General features: G+C 48.1%; 1 pseudogene; it reads right to left on the reverse strand.

The window, feature by feature from the left end:
• Nucleotides 1–8295: 8295 nt before the first annotated feature.
• On the reverse strand, nt 8296–20047 carry LOC112892446 (annotated as a pseudogene).

Raw genomic sequence — 20047 nt, forward strand, 5'->3', positions numbered from 1 at the left:
GAGGAGCGCGCATGCCATAGCCAGGAAGAACCTCTTGAGCTCCATCCTTCTCCACTTGACCTCCATGTCCATGCTTCCCCTTCAGTCTGTTCCTATACTGCCTCCTGCCCTTGTTCCTCAACTCTAGGATTGGCCTGCTCGCAGGGGCGGCGGCAGGGGTATGCCCCTGTATTCCTTGGCATACTCAAGATTTGGAAGAAAATACTAATATGTATACACAAATTTATACTATCAAATATGGCTCATAGGCCCAATACAAGAAAGCCCATGAAGAATTTTACAACCGAGAAATTATCGAAACTTCCATGGCAGCTTACTATGTACATTTCTCATGTTCGTAGAGATGAAAGGTTTAAAATTTTGAAGAACCTATACAAGCTTTCAGTTAAGCTTTTGGACACAGAAAAAAATGAACAATATTATGTTATTTACAGACTTCTTAAGTTGGTGCTAATTCTTCCCGTAGCCACTGCTAATGTTGAAAGAGTGTTTTCCACGATGAATTTTGTGAAGAACAAGCAAAGGAACAAAATGGGTGATGAAAATTTGAACAATTGCTTGGTTACATTTATTGAGAGAGAATTCTTCAGTCAAGTAAAAAATAAGAATACCATCAATCTCTTTCAACAAGAGGATCGTAGGGTTATATCGTAGTAGCCTTTATTTTGTAATATTATTTAATTATTCATATTTAGAACTTGTATTTTGATTATTATTATTATGGAATTGTTGTGGTCACTAATGTACGAGGGGATCGTAGGGTTATGAGCTTGTGTATATTTGCTTCGAATTTTTCTTATACGTGGCCGCTTTATTTTCTCGTAGCAGGGATGACTTTGACGTTTAGCCTGCACACATTCATGGCCTCAGTGGCAATGGTAGCTTTTGACTTTTATTTTCTTTTCTTTTGGCCGGGCCGGGGCTGTTTGCGTCGGCGTCGCCGCTTGATCCTGTGCCGTGGCAGCGTCAGCTCCCCTGCGGCGCCTTTGTCTTTTTTTGCGCACCTGACGACGGAGAGGTGTCAGAAGCTCATCAATTCCATTCCGGAATGCCCGGGTATATCTCGTACCGTCAACCAAAACGCCACAAGACGTGCTGCATCCGTACTGGCCTCCATTCCGGCCGTTCCGGCCTCCAGCCTTGCCAACAGTACAAGCATCCGTACTGGTACTGGGGTGGTGTGGTGTGGGCATCAAGCACATCGGCCGGGTGAAAGCCAAGCGATGATGGTTCTCGTGCTGGGAATGAAGCGATAGGGAGTTGACAAGTTGGTGGGCCACTTATTGGGCTGCTTTATTCAAGTTTTGGGCCTTAGAGATTGGGTGCTCACCATTGCACGTATAGGTGGCATGCATAATGTATTGATCTCCAAAACGGTACACCATACCGGAATGAACTAGTACCTGCACATTCCGTTCCAATGGAAAACTGGAATGCCCTCCTGAATGGAATTGACAAGTACAGTACAGCACAATGAGACGTCTTTTGAGTGATCAAAGAGTACGGAGCACCGCCTCCGCTTATGCCAGTATAGAAGTTGCCGGTTGCCCGGGGCAGCCCCACCTTAGGATAAGGTATATTAACATTTGCACAAACAGATATTGTATTACATGCTTAGACTACCATTGGTAAAAAGAATCTAATCATACATTCCTCACTTTACTTATTTGAGCATTTAAAGAAATATTGTTGGTCAAAAGTAAACAATAAAAGTCAAAGTTGAAGAATACTATCTATCATACTCCCTCCGTTCCAAAAATACAAAAATATATATCGTTCTGATTTTTTCTAGATTCATAGTGTTTTCTATGCATCTAGATACATAATAAATACTATAAAAAAATAAAACGATCTATATTTTAAAATGGATGGAGTAGAAAAACACCATATGCATACTGAAACGAAAAGGAGTCATCCTGCTAAAGCAGATTGCTCGTGCAGCCGAGCCATCAGAACACCAAGTATTAGGCCCCTGTCCGTGACTCCGTGTGCAATTCAAATAGCTAAAAAGACCAACACATAGGCGAGCCCCTCACTTCTCGGCCATCGATCCGTATGTGAGATTCGAGTCCTGGGACCGGGGGACATACAAATACGATCCTAGCTAGATAGGGTTAAAAAGGGTACGGGTCGGACATGTATGTCCGATTTGGACTAAATTTTGGAAAACCCTATTATAGAAACGATCTTTTTCGTCTTTCTCATTTGTTCCGGCCAGATTTAGGTTTAGGACTAACGAAGACTTTAGTCTCGGATCCACAGTTAGAGGACGGCGGGTAGCTTTAGTCCCGGTTGGAGCCACCAACCGGACAGTCCCGGTTGGTGGCTCCAACCGAGATAAACATTTAGCCCCGAGTGGTAACACCAACCAGGATTAAAGGGCCTTTAGTCCCGGTTGGTGGCTCCAACCCGGACTAAAAGGGTCTTTAGTCCCGATTGGTGGCTCTACCCGGAACTAAGGGTTCTTCACGGGTTAGTTTAAAAGAAAGATATCATATTCAATGTGTTGTGTAGGTGGGGTGGTAAAGAGGTTGTGTGTGTGCGAGGTAAGAGATTTTGAGTTCAAATCCTGTGGACGTAGGGTTAGTTGTACTTGCGCCAATTAATTTTTTAGTCTGATAGTCCTGGATTTGTAGTAACTTAGACTGCTTTGAGAATTGATACTATTGAACATTTCTCTACCACTGGGTTGTTATGGACCAAAGCACAATATATATATGAACTCAACCATGGCGGCTGTTTCCTTCACCACATCGACGCCGAAAACCTAACGCCTCCCAAACACATAGGTTAGGGATGGCCGCAGAACTCTCCTGAGAGTGAAAAGCTTGCGCCGGGGTGCTGGCCGCCGGCTTGATAGTCGCCCTGGGCTTCCTGATACACTGGTACGTGATCAACACGAGGCCTCCGTACGCGACGGTCAGCCTCCTCGGCGCGCGGGGGCTCGACGTCGACGACCGGGCCGGGGAGACCCCGGTGGAGTTCGACGTCGCCATCGGCGACCTCCACCTCCCGCGCTCCCTCGCGGTGGCCCACGACAGCGGGCAGATCGCCATCTCCTACGCCGGCGTCAGGCTGGCCGAGGGGCCCGTGCCCAAGTCTACGTCGCCGGCGGGCGCGGCGGGTGGGTGGAGGCGGCCAGGGCCGTCGTGTCGGCCGCCGCGGACCAGCAGATGCACGGCGCCTGTGCCGGACTACACTGCCACCACCTGAGGTTCCTCTATAGACCGCTAGCGTCGCCTCCAACGTCGATGAGACCACCTAGCTGGCGCCCTCTATGTTGCCAAGTATGTCAGATCGTTAATCACCTAACCCAACTCATACAAGGCTATTGTCATGACAAGGTAAGTTGATATCGAAATAGGAAAATGCTAGCCTCCAAGTATGCTGCTCCGCACCCTCAGCTAAAAACTTCTGCGTAAAAATTAAATGCCATCGCAAGCTAAAAATTAATTTGCAACTTGGAAACTGAGATGTTTGTAAAAAAAAGAACTATATTATCCACAACCATCGCACCACAGGTTATCTTTTGGGGGCATCTATTGTGCTACGAGATTTGCACACAGGAGAGAACGAGACAAATTAGCTTACCTCACAATCTATACGGTTAGTCATACGGTGGGACCGCCGACCCTGCACAAAGTTGTGGTATTGATTTCTCCCATATAAAAGAAAGAGGGCTACTTCTCATTTCCTTCTCTTCTCTCGTTCTATCTTGTTGTCACGTTAAGAAGCGTATGTGCTCACCACTCGACTCTGACAAATGGACTCTGAATTCTATATTCCAAACTTGGCAGGCCGCCCTGGGTGTTTGGAAACACCCTGGAAATCGCATCCGAATGCAGAGCAAATCTGAAAACCCACCGAACAAACCAAATCTTCTCAATGTCCCCCTACCAAACAAACCGAAATTTGGAGTCGGGGTATTTCCTAAACAAGACACAACCAGCAGTAGCTTGCAGGCTAAGCTCACGCAGCGGCAGGCAGGTTCCCGGCCGGGATCGTATCCGCGGCGCGGCGCCAGGTAGGACGTGGCGACGCGGGGCTGTCCTACTCCGCAACGGTATCGACCACGGCCGGCGGTTGCGCGAGACGCGGGTCCCTCGCGCGCCGCGCCGCCGCGCCTCGTATCGTGTCGTATCTTTTTTTCTCGGGCCCCTACTCCTTGCGGCCAACGCTTCCCCGAGGAGCAGCGCGTCAGGTGACGGCGCGCAATAAAAGGGGGCCCGACCGATCTGGCCGGGGGACGCAAGTGGAGCCATCTCATCCCCAACTCCGGACACGAGCACGAGCAGCGAGCGGGTGGCGTTCGATCTGGCCGCAGCGGCGGAGCAGCCCTAGTTCACACCGAGGCCGCAGCGCCCGCGATGGCAGGCTCCTCCGAGGACCCGTGCCGGACCCGCCGCCGCCGCCTCGCGGATCTGTACGGCGGCGGCGGCGGCGGCGGGCAGGAGGAAGGCGGGATCGTCCCCGGGTACCACTCCGACGCCGACACCGCGGAGTACTACAACAGCAACCGCGACTGCTCGAGCGACTCGGACGAGACCATCAGCGACTCCGCCCCGGCGCACTACGGCAGCGGTAGCACCTCCCCCGCCGCGGCCAGCGCAGGCACGTGCTCCGCCGCAGCGGCGCTCGCCTGCCCCCTCTGCGGGAAGGAGTTCCGCAACCACAAGGCCGTGTGCGGGCACATGAAGGTTCACCGGGAGCAGGGGATCGGGAAGGCCGCCAGGGGGATCAAGCGCAATGTGCCTGTCGTGGGGGCCTGGGGCGGCACCGCCAAGCGAGGCTGCTGCTCGGGGTCGAGGGCCAGCGCATCCTCTCCGATTCCCGAACCGGTCGACCAATCCACGGCCGTCGTGGTCGCAGAAGCCAAGATTGTGTTGGATCCGATGCCTTTGGCGTTCGCAACACCCAACCTGCCGCCCGTGCCCGCGGCGACCGCAGCGCCCGATCCGTCGCCCGTAACGGCCAGCGATTCCGTCGAGAGCAGCAGCGCGCAGCCGACGCGCGGCGACGCCACGGAGGCAGTGGCGGCACGAGCAGCCAGTCCGCCCAAAGAAGCCGTCGTCGACCTACACGCTGTGCCGCCGCCGCCTGCTGCAGGGGAGCAGGCTCCACCCGTCCGCCAGCAGCGCGTCGCGCCGCCTCCTAGAGGCCGGCAGGATCCGAACGGGTACACGTGCAGCAAGTGCAACAAGTGGTTCCGGACGCACCAGGGGCTCGGCGGCCACACGGTCGACCACAAGAACAGGGAGATCACCGCCGCGCTCCAGGGCAGCGGCGCTCCGCACAGCCGCAACGCCAAGGCGGGGAGGACGCACGCGTGCAAGGTCTGCGGCGCGGAGTTCCCCGGCGGGATACAGCTCGGCGGCCACATGAGGAAGCACTGGAAGGGCAAACCGTTCAACAAGAAGCCGCGCCGCCTTGTCCAGCCCCTCCCGCCGCCAGGAATACTCACGCTCGCGCACGTGGGATCGCCTGCACCTGGGCCTGCCATGGCGGGCAGAGTTCTTCTCTTTGGCATTGACATCGGGGCGGGGCTGAAGACGCCAGCAGCGCAAGGCGGCTCGTCTGCTCCGGAGGCCTCGGCGTCCATCGGTGGGGACAAGTAGGCAACAATGGCAAGTTTCTCGTGGACTCTGATCAGGACATCAGGTCAGGTGCAACGGAAGAACAAATGATTTTGAGGCCTAGTGTGGGTAGCCTAACAAAAGTGTAGTGTTAATATACATGTGATATATAGGATAGTATCGTTTCTTTTCTTTTCTACTAGTACAAAACGCTTAAATTCATGAAAAGAAGTTGCTATCTTTTTGCAGACACAATTGAAATGCAAATGATATGGTTGTTCTTACTGTAATTTTTCTGATTTTAAGATCGCCATCGTTCCTGAAATACTTCATCTACACTGGCCACCATGCTAACATATACATCTCTCTACAATATAGAGAAAGTTGAATGCTGGCAGCAGAATAAATGGATCGAACAATGAAACAACCTAGATCTGACTGCTTGTCGGTTATCAATTCCTTCGATAGTCGAGATGATGTTTTGTGCTATGGAGTGTCACGCCGCTAGGCGCTATGATCAATTGCGAATTTGTGGAAGCAAATCACCATTTTTAAGGGGTTTGCGTTCAAAATTAAATACATGAAGCATGCTGCATGCTTATGAATTGCACTTGATCTTATATTGATAGAAACTTGCTCCTATGTTTTAGTGCTATTGTTAATAGTGTAATGGCTAATGGCGTAGCAACCTCTTCATCTGTCCCTGGTGCAGAACAGATTTGCGCGAGTTCACCTCTTGACACACCGTCGTTGTTCTTTTAAAAACCGTCCCTTGAAGAAGTGAAGCTATTGGTTCATGTACTTAGGGCCTGGACCAGGCAACACATATAACCCAACAAATGCGTTTGCTTCAGATCATGGCAGAGCTGCCTGGCACAGGCAGCACAACCAGATGCTTGATTTTGTCTGCCTGGGGTAGTGGGGTTTGGATCACTGCCTAGCTAGCTCAGGAGCACATACCAAAGATACACTGGGTGCCTTGTAACTTCTTATTTGGAAATACCAGGGCAAATTAATCAATGGACTGCATTGTAGCCGAATATTTGAGTGCATTTCTTCCTGCTGGAACCTCGAGAGAGGTACTTCTTTTGGGTAGCACAATACCAATTCTTACACACACACAAAAAAAAACTAGATTTACAAACTAACCCTGCAATCAGGCGAACAATTCTAGATGTGTACAAAGGGATTAAGCTAACTTTCAAAATACGATGCCAGGCCGCATTTGCTCCGTTTAGCCTTCCCATGGAGCGCCAGGCCGACCTTGCAGTTGTGGTGGTCATACGTTTTCTCGCCGGTGGTGACGTTCACGTTGAAGAAGCCAGCGCGACGTCGAACTCCGCCTCGCCGTGCACCTGCTTGTCCACCCACAGATGGTCGCGGAACACCTGCGACAGCGGCGCCTGGTCCTCGCCGGCCGCCGCGACGGCCCTGGCCGCTCCGACCACCTGTGCCCACCGGCGACGTAGAACTTGGGCACCGGACCCTCGGCCAGCCTGGTGCTGGCGTAGGAGACGGCCACGTGCCCGCCGTCGTGGGCCGCCGCGAGGGAGCTGTGGAGGTGCAGGAGGCCGATTGAGACGTCGAGCTCCACCGGATGCGCCGCCTCGCCGACGTCGAGGCCCCGTGCCCCGACGAGGCTGACCGTGACGTAGGTAGCAGCCGTTAGGTCACGAACCAGTATATCCAACCGCTGCCATAGATCGTATAGAACGGCAAGCGTACGTATAGCTGTAGCTAGAAATTGTGAGGCTTAGATGTGCTGAAACAGCTGCCATAGTTAAGTTTGTATATATAGTGATTTCCCCCATATTCGTTTTCCATAATGAGTCCGAATCGGACATACATGTCCGACCCGCACCCGTTTCTAACCCGACGATCATACGTTTTCTCCTACCCGGCAACGTAACTCCGAGTCAAAAAAATGTGGAGCTTTACCGGTAGCTTTACGTTGGGCTGGAAAATTTTTTAAAATTTTAACAAAAAAATTAACAGGCCATATAATTAAAGATTTGTGAAAGTATGATATAGGTTGAAAAATTATGGAAGGGGTATGAAATTTTTAATAGGAGAAGGTGTTCCTCAGCGGTGGGCGCCTCCAACACTTCCGCCGCCTATTCCTCTTCGGCAGGCTGTTTCGCTGATGGTCTCCCGCCATGGTATTTCAACGGCGCTGTTTTCAGCCACGATACAAAGTATAAGAGCATCTTGAGCATGTTACTCATCCCCATCATAATATAAAAAATATATTTTTAGTTTTAGAAGATGCTCCAGCATATTACCCACACTATTAGAAAACTTCTCATCCATCCACTCAGAAAATACCGATTGAACCCAGTAATAATGTTAGCTTGTGTTGTGGTGGATAGAAGGCTCAAAAGATCTTATGTTACTAACCGGTTCTAAAGTCTCTACATTGATATCGGTTGGTAGTACCAAGTGCTTCTGATGCATATACTCATATTAATACTAGTTGGGAAAACTAATCGTACTAATGTATAGACTTCAATACTGGTGGATATTTATTTTGTACAAAGGAAGAGTTTGTACAGTTCTATACACTGTGTAGAAGTTTTTGGAATAAAGCAATAGGCATGAATGAACCATTCCTCTAGAACGGCGAGCAAACATGTGCTTTTGGAGGAAAAGGAAAAATATGCTCTGAGCAAACTGCAGCGCTCGCGTGTGCTCAGGCACTAATTGAGCCTAGCTGGCGTTCCTCTTCCTTTTTTTCCTCATACATATTTCATTAAGAGAAAGAGAATTACATCAATATAATTACAAGAAAACCCTCATAGCGCAGTGTTACAAAACCACAAAAACTATAAAAAATATATTAAGCGACCGAGAGCATACTAAAGCAAAAAAGAAGAAAAAGCAAAAAAAAGAAAAGAAAAACACCTAGCCTAACAAACCTAGCCGAAACGACCAAAACATCTAATCCTGCAAAAATGAGGCGCCGTGACCATGATACAGCAAACGACGACAAAGCATCCGTCTAAAATATTCCAATCGGCGGCTAAACATCCATTAGAGGAGAGACGACAGCGGCAAAGCTTCCGCCAAGATCATGACGACGACGACGGCCAACCGCCAGAGAAGAGCGTCGGAGGTAAAGCTTCCTCCAAGATGACGGCGACGACCACGGCGGCCAATATCCGCCAGAGAAGCATTCAGCGGCAAAGTATCTGACGACGACGACCACGGCGGCCAATATCCGCCAGAGAAGCATTCAGCGGCAAAGTATCTGCTAGAGAGGATCGAGCAACAAACATGGTCAAGATGCGCACATGACGACCAGACAGAGGTAGATGACGACCTCAATCCAACCGCGAATACACCAGCAGCGACCTCGCCGAAGTCGCGCGAACGGCCGACGGCCGCCAGCCCCGGCCGCGTCAGGCCGGTAGAGGAGCCGGCCCCAACGAGGCGGGCGAGGCCCAGCCACAGGGCCGGCCACAAGAGGCCGACAGATGCCCCCTCCGAGCACAGGGGCCGCGCCAGAGAGGGCACCAGAGGGGGCGACCGCGACCCCCTGACACTGGAGCCTAGGCTCCAGCGGCGAGGGTGGCGGCCACCGCGACCGGAAGCAGGCGCCCGCGACCGCCGGAGAAACGGACCGGAGGACCGAAGGGACCGACGGAGGGGCGGGGGAGTCGGGCAGGGCAGCCCCTCGGCGACAGCCGCGGGGGGGAGGCACCCAGATCCGACGAAAGGGTGGCCAGATCTGGACCCCGACGACTGGCGGCGGTGAGGAAGGTGGGCGACAAGGTTTGGGGCTGGGGAAAGAGAGGGGAGGAGGAGGAAAGACGCGAGCTGGGGCGGCGGCCCCCGGAGGCGAGCAACGTAGAGGAGGTGGGCGGCGGTCGAGGGATCGCCCCCGTGTCGTCGACGGCGGGGCGCAGCATCTATCCGAGGCTTTCATCGAAAAGCAGGAATTTCCCCTGATGATGTGCGTTCTTCTTCCTCATGACAGCTAGCTACAGTTCTTCGGAAACAATTAAAACAGTGAGAAATGGAAGAGAAAAGGGGATAACAATCTATCAAGTCGTTATAGAAAATTCAAATTCCAAATTAATACAATAAAATAAAGTAAAAAAGATTTTTTAACTTCCCTCACAAATTCATTTTATCCGCTTAATTCATTGAACAAAATTAATGCTTAATTTACTATTCTAAACTATTTCAGTTGGTTCAGTCTAACCCTTAAGTCTAACCCTTAATGAGATTTCTATTTTTATTTCTTCATATAAGTGAAATTTAACTTTAAATTTTGCAAAGTGATTTATAATCTAACTCCCTATTCTATAAAAATATATTATAATTTTTTTATGATTACTTTTCATGCAGAATTGTATCTCTAATATCAATTTTGTATTAAATCTTCCTAACTTACGAAAATAATCATAAAAAATTTTAATACATTTTTTAACATGGCATTATGTTCTTTGTATGCTCATAATATTTGAACTTAATTTGCACATAGAGAAAAAATCTCATTAGAGGTAGATTGGATCAATTAAAATTGTTTAGGAAGTAAACTGAGTCTAAATTTTGCTCAAAGAGAAGTATAATAGACTTTTTTCAAAAACAAAAACAAAAATTCCCGCCTGAAGAAAACATGTGAAATCGGAAGCTTCCTCGACCGCACGCTGAAGTGCCGAACCGTCCAGCGCGGTAGCGCATCACCCCACCACCACCCGGTCGATGGGCGGCCGCCTGTGGCGTGCGGTCACCTCGTCGATGAGGATGAGATCAGGGAGAAGCCTGTGCACTGTGGTCTGTTGTTGAGACGAGCACACTGCATCCATTCAGGAAAGGCAACATAGGATAAGGCCAATGGTGCATGCTCGCTCTAAGTTCAGCGTGGAGCCAGAATTTCGACTTAGAGGTAATTCCCTCAATACCAAAAAAAAATATAGTCTATTTTTTTACTGCTATAAAATTTTAGAAATTTTCCTTAGTGCTATAAAAATTTTGGCTTATACCTTCGGTGTCACTCCGTTCCTTTTTCATCCATGTGCTATTAACTTAGGCGTTGAAAGACGGATTTTCCCTTCGTGGCAGTGAAGGTGCATAAAATAAGTACCTAAAAACTTGTGAGCACAACTGCGACGTTGAAAAGAACTCAGTAGAGTATGGACATACTAGACCTAGAAGAAGAACGGAATATAGAAGTCACAACGTACTATTCTCTCGTTTTATGGTGTTACAGTCTGGATTGGCCATTTTCCGAACCTGGGCACACATGGTGAAGAAGCTCTTAGATCCAGTCTCACAAGCTCATAGCAAATGAGCCTAATTTGTACGAGGAAGGAGAATTTTGGAGAGTACAGCTTCAACGGCAATTGAGATAAATAGAAACAAAAGTGAGGGTTATAAACCAAAATAAAATGGTTAGCCAGAAATGTACAAGACACGCAACTGCAGATTCTGAAAAAGAAAAAAGAGAGAGAGAGAGAGAGAAACAACGTAGAGAAAGACATCTGAATAATTAAGTAGTACTTGTGCATTCTGCAGTACGAGTGTCAGGCAATGAGTACAAGATAACAGCAACATGTACAAGAAAAAGATGTCAGCTAACAAGTAGAAAATACCACTCATCAGTCCAACTTCTAGCTACCATGACTGCTAACTCAATCTAAGCATTGGGCGAACACGTGATTTTTCGCTTCAAACGGTTCACATGCCTCCTGAAACTAAAAGCACCGACTCCCACACTCAGCAAAGGAGAGTCAGCACATTTTTTGATTGACAATATCTGCTCACGGCAGAAATTGAAAGCGATCTTTACGGTGGATGGAATGCCCTCTGAAGCGTTGATGATTTGGATACTGGATCATCTCAGGTGATTAGCCAATCCCCTCGTCGCTTCCGATACAACTTTGATGCTGGTCTGCAGATCTTCCCCTGCTATTGGGACATCAGCTGATAGCTTGTTTTTTGTCGCCCTTTTCATGTCATCAATAGCAGTCATGTTAGTTCTGCATGTTCCAAGGAAACTCCTGCACAATGCTAGGGCAGCATTTGCAGTTGCCCTAGAAGCTACCGCATTGGAAGTACCACTTGTTTAGCCACTGTGGCTTCATTTGCACCAGCCTCTGTTGCAGCAGCAGCAGCAGCAGCAAGAGAATAAGTTTTCGCTATTAGTTCAGATTCAAGAAGACTGAAGGTAAGTTCCATTAGTGACAACGATTGCCATCCAATGTCAAGGCTGTCGTGTAACTTCGAGAGGTAGTCCCCTGTCCAGAATGCTTCAGTACGAGCAGCTGTTGCCAATCTGTCCAATGATCTTGAGATGCTAAGGAACACGGACCGCAAGTTCTCAACATCTGTAATTTGTCCTACGACTTCTCTGTGAAGGATGCGCAGAACCAATAGCCATAGAACCTGCACGAATGCCAGCCCAGCCGCCACTGAGTTTGCAATCTTCCATGCAATTACAAAGCAAACATAAATTAATTAGTAACAACAACAACGGCAATTGCAGTAGTAATGCACACTTTTTGCCTAGCAATCTACTACCACTTCGATTCTTATGTAAAGTTTGTAAGATTTTAACAACGGAAACTAGAGAGTTCATTTACAGTTTATGGGAGGCATACACATATAAACCGAAATGATATGCATTCAGTTGCAATTAAATAGTGAAAACGACCTCTTATATATAGCATTGTCAGAGTAATTACTAACCATGAAGTAGTTAGGTTGTTTTGGATCAAACACCCAAGCATAGAATGCCCAAAAAGCACTTGCTAGACAACCTAGGAAAGTGTTGATCATCATTGGCATCGGTATAGTCAAGTCGGTTCTGTCACCGCTGGTCATGGCCCACCGAAAGAGAGAAAGAGGGTGTTAATATATTTCAAACTAGTAAAGCAGTAAGTAATTTTTATGCTAATTAAAACCTTTGTAAGATCGAAACAAGAATGAAACTGAAAGAAACCATCTGTGAGGCATATAATGTGATCAATACTAAAGTCAATGCATGCTCCCATCGCTAACTTTCCTGCAGGTTTTGTTCAACGAACGGTGCCTACTCAACTTCATTAAGAGCTTGCAACAGCTTGACAAAGGACATATTATTTGATTAGTTGTTCCCGTTGCAACAACATGTTCCTTGCTAGGTTTAGGAAGTGGATCAACAATGTCACAGAAATGGTGAAATAGGAAAACTACAAGGGGAGCAATTCAGACTTGGGTCACTGTTTGGCCTTAGTGGTTTTTGTGTTCTATAATGTTCTAAGTGGTTTTTGCACCTATAATGTTCTCAGGTTAGCTGCTACTGACCATACTCAGTTCATATATTCATGGAGAACGAGTTATACTTTCATGCCAAGCAGTAAGACAAGAGTAAATCAATAATAGTGTATATATCTTACCAGGTCAGAAAAGGGCATGACGTTAACCAGTGCAAAGAGCACTATTCCAGTGATACCCCAGGATCTAGTGTTCCTGTTTAAAATCTTTTCTGTTTCCTGAGAGATGATAATATTCGGATGCCAAACTAACCATCCCATGCTACAACATACCAAGATGGCGAAGATTATCATCAAAATCCAGTACTGATAAATAAAAAAAATGTGAGATTAATTAAAGTAAAGCAAGTTAGACAACTAGTTAGGACAAATGTAAAGTGTTTTCTTTACCTTTGTGTGTTCTTTACCATTTAAGAAATAGGTCAGCAGGACACCCACACTGGAAGTTATGGTCACAGAGTTGATTAATAGAACGTCTTCACCAACATAGTTGCGGTTCGCATACATTTGTACCATCACATAGACAGTCCAAGTAGCAGATGCAACAAGGTTGCATGTCACACAATTTGCTGGAAAGATTTCACGTGTGATATACCAGCTTCCATAGACCCATCGAATGAATAATGGGGACAATGATAGCGCTAAGCTTAGACCATTAGCTGCAGTAAGGAGAAAACAAATCAAAATAGATCAAATTAAACACATGCAGATTATGTCTTCGTCGTGTTTATCCACATTTATGCTTTAGAATCGACATTGAGTATGCTTTTTGGGCTGTCTAATGCCATTATCATCTAGGCCAATGATGTAGTGCACATCTTCGAATTCGAATGATGATCTAAGCTACCATGGTCCACTTACTGGCATTTGCTACATTCACCCTAAGACGGTGTGATCTACAATAAGCGGTGGATGCCAATCACAATTGAAGTTTTATTGACAGTTTTATAGCATCAATTGACACAATCTAGCGAAGTAAAGTTCAGCTTAACCTGCAGCTTACCGATGGTTAGGACCACCCGGTTTCTTATGTCTGGCTTGCTACCAGAGCTTGGAACAGGAGCTGGTGATGCCAATTCTTCAGCCTTGGACACTGTCCTTGCAAAGCCAGATGCCTAAATAACATTTAAGAATTAGCATATGTGAGTAATGTGGGATGTTTCCGACTCTGATGGAGAACACGTACACGTGGAGGGATGTATAGATGTCCAAACGGGCGGCCTGGCCCGGCGTGGCCCGGTCATCTCCGTGCCGGGCCATGCCAACTTATGTGCCGCACCAACGGCCCAGGCTCAGGCCCATGAGCCTATTTCGGCCCAGGCTAGTCTGAAATAGCACGGCCCTTAGGGCGTGCCCGGTCAGCCCGAAACCCGCAAATACAAACACCACTCCAACAACTTCAAATTTCACAAATATGAACATGATCTACAAAATTATAACATCATATTTCACAATCAGAAATTTAGAATCAACAAATCAGATGAAAGATAACATAACAGACCAGTACACCACGTAAACATAACTAATAAACAGAGCTATTTTTAACACTTGATCTATCTGATCAAATGTTGGTTGCCTCATTGAAAACCTCGCTAGGTAAAAACTCACCCTTATAAGAAGACCCTTGGGAGGGAAAAAGACTACAACCCAGCACTTAAATTCAAGTTTAATTGTTCATTACAGCAAACGAGTACATCATATGGTTACATGAATTCAAGTTAACAATTTCTTGATAATCCAATAACCAGAAGCTTGTTGTTGCCAATTTGCCATCAACCCATCACTTGTTCACTTGTCATTGGTATTGGCAGGCAGGTCTAGCTAACACCAAACAGTCAAAGATTAGCATTCAGCAACTTGAACAACAAAACATAAAACTAGAACAGCACTACAACAGTACAAGTACTTGCACAGTTTCACTTACTCCTTTTCAAAAGCTTGCCCTTCGACATGTTGCTTGTTGTCAAGCAATGCCTCCAACTCTAACGTCTCCTTCTCAACTTGATGTTGTGCCCTTATATCTCCCAACTCCCGGTCCTTCACGCAGATCAGCATCTCCACCATATTAGGCAGCAACCATTGTCTCCGCTCCTCGATCACTTGCCAGCAAGACTCCGAAGATACAGTGGAAACTAGAACAACCATAATATCTTTAGCTAGTACGGACAGAATGGGATAAGTTCTTTTATGCTCATGCCACCAACTTAGGATGTTGAAATCATCATCAAAGTACGTGACAGTGTCGGTGTCCAAGTAGGAAGATAATTCAGAAACAGCAGGTACAGAAGGAGAAGATATAGATGCAAGATGTAGATGCAAGAACAGATGCACCACTGGCACTTCCAGGAGCACCATATATCTTACAACTATGCTATTTTTTCTTACCGGTTGATCCTGATGGTTGGGAGGGCCTCTACAACCTAACTACACCAAACTTATTTTCATACTTGTTATACACCAAATTTATTTTCATACTTGTTATATAGTTTATACAGTTCAGTTCTTACCTCACTAAAGTAACTTGAATAATCAACACCAATAGTCTGAGAAAGATGCTGAAGAATATTATAAAAGCCTCTCATCTTAGCTTTAGGATCCAAAACAAAAGTAAAGGAAAGAACATGATAACAATGATTGGAGCAAGTGCCCAGTACCAGCAGATAAATAGCCAGAAAGAACATGAGAACAATGATGGCACTTAGCGGCAACTTTCACCTTCTTACCATTGGGCAAAGTCTCAAATACCTCGTCAAGTCGTTCCAGGCAGCAAACCTGACGCGCTTCAACTGGCCGTGTTGCCAGTAGAGGCGGCCGGCGTTGACGTACTAGTAGGCGTCGCATACGTATCGGCGCCACCATCTCCAGCACCGGCAGTGGCACCGGCATCGACAATTATCGGAGCAATAGAGCTACCGAACAAAGCCTCAGCGCCAGCAACCAGATCATCGTCGTCATCGCCGGGCAGCCCGCAAGCCCTGAGGTCGTCGTTGATGGTGTACTCTTCCATGTCGTCCATCACGACCTCGACCTCGTTACTGTCGGCTGCCTTGGCCTCGTCCGTCGACGCTCTGTTCCTCAACGGTGCGTGGTCCCGAGCCGCATCAGCCCGAGACCTGCATCAGTGTAGTGCAGAAAGAGCGTATCAGCACGAGAACAACGAGATCTAGATCTAGGTTTAGGGAATAGGAAGTAGTACCTGCACAGCCGGAGCCCAGAGCCGGAAAGAGACGATAGAGCGACACCGCGACGGCCAACTGCAGGAGATGCGGAGGAGATAGGGCAAGAGAGGATGAGGTGAGCAGTGAGCTCGCGAGGAGCCGAGACGAGGAGTTGAGGAGACGAGGAGGAGAGGAGTATAGATGTCCAAAAGCGGCGGCGGAGACCTCATCGGAGCCAGGGATCACTCACCGGAGACGGTGGAGACTGGAGATGAGAAGGTGGTAGAGGAGGAGGAGCCGACGGTCGGGGTGGAAGAAATGAGGGGGAGGGGTTAAGGTTCGGGGGTGGCCGCCGCGTCGGGTTTTATACCAGCCCTCCCCCCACACACACACCGTTGGGCTGCCGGGCCGGCCTGCTAACTCGTGCCGGGCTGAGCCGCCCAGCATGCTGGGGTGGCAGCCCACGCCCGGGCACGGCCAGTGGGCCAAGCCAGCATGGCCACGATGGCCACCATGCCGGGTCGTGCTTGGGCCGGGCCAAAAAAACATGCCTCGGGTCGGGCTATCGTCCCGCGGGACATCTAGAAATCTATAGAGGGACTAGCAAAAGAAACATGAGAGCACCTCTTGTGCTCCTTGGACCCATATCTGTGCAAATGGCAAGCAAATACAGATGTTAAATAAATGCAGTCTCTCAAGAGAAAACACAGTACGCGCAAAAATCTTGATTGCTTTCCAACCTACGCTATAACAATAATCTAGTCCAAAACCAAGTAATTGGTAGGTATCTGATTGTCACTCATCTACATTTAAAGTACTACTGTATTAGTTCAACAAGATCATAGCGATCAAAGTGACCAACTAATATCCGAGTACTACTTAGAATTAGAAGACTTTAGTATCTTTTTTACTGACAGAGGACATTTATACACATAATAATCTGAGTACCTGAAAATTGAAATGCCAATTGCAGGACAAGCACGATTCAGGACCAGCTGCTGCTCCTTAATTAGCATTAGCCATTAGACGCAGCCGATGCTGCTCCACATCTGCGGCCGTGCCCAGGCGCCCAACAGCAGCAGCTCGCTGCCTCTACCCTGCTTTGCATCTCTCCCTACTTCTCCTACATGAACTTGCCCTCTCGGCCTCTCCTGATCTCCTGGACGCTAGCAAGTGCATCGATGACCAAGGATACGTTGCTTGTTTGGAACATTGGGCAGCGGCGGCACTGAATTGGAGGAGAGCAAGCGCTGCACAACACTGTAGGACGGCACGACAGGTAGGCAGGCACAAGGTGAGGGCCTACGTCGAACGGCAGTACGCGGCAGGGGTTTGGTGAGCCTGGCCACCGCGAGATGCTCAGGCGTTCGAGCTGCTGGCTAGGTGTTCGCGTTATTGACCAGGGTTGTGGCCCTCACGGCGGCTCAGTGTCTGCGCGCGTGGGTCTGCGGCCGTGGCGCGGCGTTCCGGGGCAGCGCACGCAGGCTTGGCAAGGTCAACAGCGCGTTCGTGTTCGCGGTGACTAGCTACGGCTTGCTCGCGTCGCGACGCCGGCGAGGACAAAACGGTTGCGCATGCTTGGGTCTGTGTCAGGGCGTGCACCGTGCTAGGCCGTAGCGGATCGGCGTCCGTGGCCGCGGTATGGTTGTGCGTGCGGCATGGACGGGCTTGTCCCGGCGGCTCAGAACACAGGCAATTCACTGGTAAAGGCGTAGGTCAGACAAGCAAACAAGGCAAAGCCATGGCTGTGCAGACTTGACCACAAGGTGATTCTGGAAAGGCCGCAAAGGCGTTCCTCTCCATGCGCTGCCGGCAGAGCGGCGTCGGCGGACATGTCGTGGCGAACGGGGTTAGGCGAGAGCCGGGTCCGTGACTACGGCTTCGCGGCTGCATGCGCAAGGCAAGCGCCAAGCGAGGCTAAGCTAAAGGTGGCGTCTTGACTACGGCAAGCAGCGTACGCGGAGTCGAGGCGTTCCTCGTCCACGGCGAGGTCAAGCTGGCTGTGAAAAGCGTCCAGGATACGGGTGACTACAGCGGCAGCGCACGACGGCGAGGGATGATGGCTCACCGTTGGGTTCGACGGCGAGGCACTTGATGCAGGTAGCGGTCGGGGCCGTGGCGTGGTGACGCAGGTAGTCTTGGTGCTTGCGGTGCTCTGTCGTGAGGTACGCGACGTGAGGTCTCCTTGCTTCAGGCTCTTTTTTTTTTTGTGAGGACAAGCTTCAGGCTTTTGAACTGACATTAAGCTGCCAGAAATCAGCAAATGCATCCCAACAAGCAAGCTGTGTCTCTGTACGCACTGCACTACGCAGCTACACACTATACCTATAACCTACAATCATTTTCAGACGCCGCGTGGGAATCCTAGCAGAACAAATGTGAGGTCCACAGATGTGGTGGTCAAGGCGTGAAGCTACTCCATTCGGTTGACTCTGTAAAATCACCAGAGCGGTCAAGTAAAAAGATTCAACAGAAGTAGAAGTTCAAGTGGGCATGTGGCTTTCCATTGCACCCGTTGGGCAAATAACTATCCCTTAGAGCATCTCGAAGAGATTCTCTATATCTTTTCTCCTTTTCTTATTGCTATCTCATTGCTAGTAATAGAGATTTTGATAGAAAAATACTCTCCAACAGCTTCTCTAAGTGCTTATCCAAACGTAGCCACCTTATATTCCGTATTTCTCGCTAGCCAAAATAGATAACGAAAATAGCTTTCTGAGTGTACACAAGATATAAAGAAACTGTTGGAGAGTAAAAATATATAGAAAATAATTTTTATGCAAAAAAGTTCTTCAAATAATAATTTAGAGAGTGTAATTTAGAAAGATTTTGGAGATACTCTTACAGATCGACAGGCAACCGACCCGTGAACACGCGCGCTGAGCAAAAGGTGGTTCTTTCCAGCTAGCTTTGGCAAAAAAAAATTTGAGCGAAAAATCAAGCAACTTTTCAAGCATGCATGTTCCCAGTAAAATGCAGACAAGTTCCAGAGAGCGAAAATGTTTTTATATGCAAGCTACAAAATGCAAAACATGTCTCAAGTAAATTCTGTGAAATTTTGAAACAAGTTTTTAAGTTTCGAGACAAGTTTTTGTTCAGATCCAACGTTGAAAACATACCGGTGAATCTCTTTAGTTGGTAAAGAACTAAAGAAGTAGGGTAGGTTCTTTCAAAAAAAATAAAGAAGTAGGGTAGGGGGCTAGGCAGGGCACCATGTATCTGCATGATGGTAGCACGACGAATGACCAGTGAATCATAGGTTTGGATGGATCATATAGTGTCAAAGATCTTTTTTTTTTTAAAGTAGGGTAGGAGCACTGCCAAATCACGTTAGAAGAAGAAGTACGAGTCTTGCAGAGTTGCGATAACATAAAAGTGGTAAACACGCAGCACAAGAAAAAACTAAACTCATAGGAAAACTAAAATACATCAGGGGCGCCGCATGCCCTGAAACGAAGATTGACCTCCTCCTTGACGAACTGCAGCACCGTTGAAGGCTTAACTTCCTTCCCTTCAAAAGTTCTTCTATTTCTTTCCTTCCACAGATTCCAACCAGTGTACATAATCACTGCCACTTTTCGTTCTTCGCTGTGCTTTTGGTAAGTTTTGCAGTGACTGAAGCCACCAATCCTCAATGCTTATGTCAGTTGCCGGCTTACAAACCAAATCATACGTCCAAACTTGAACGAACTCCCACGCCCTCTGTGCAAACGGGCACTGTAACACAAATATGTTGTGCTGACTCGGGTGCCAAGTTACACAACGGACACATGGGGTTGCAAGGCCAGCTCCGATCTTGCAGCTTGTCCGCTGTTAGAATCCTCTCTTGCAGAAGCATCCAGGTAAAGAATCTGTGCTTGGGCTCGGCATGCGCTGACAAGATCCATTTGGGCCTGAAGGTGCAGAAGGAACCTCTGAGCTGGACTTCATAAGCGGATTTCGCTTTGTATTGTCCGTCTGCCGTGAGCTTCCAAATGATCTGATCATCAACATCGTTGAACTGCACATCCTGCACCATGTCCCAGAGCGTGACGAACTTCACCATTTCCTCCACCAT

Source organism: Panicum hallii, chromosome 5, assembly GCF_002211085.1.
Source record: "Panicum hallii strain FIL2 chromosome 5, PHallii_v3.1, whole genome shotgun sequence".
NCBI classification, from domain to species: domain Eukaryota; kingdom Viridiplantae; phylum Streptophyta; class Magnoliopsida; order Poales; family Poaceae; genus Panicum; species Panicum hallii.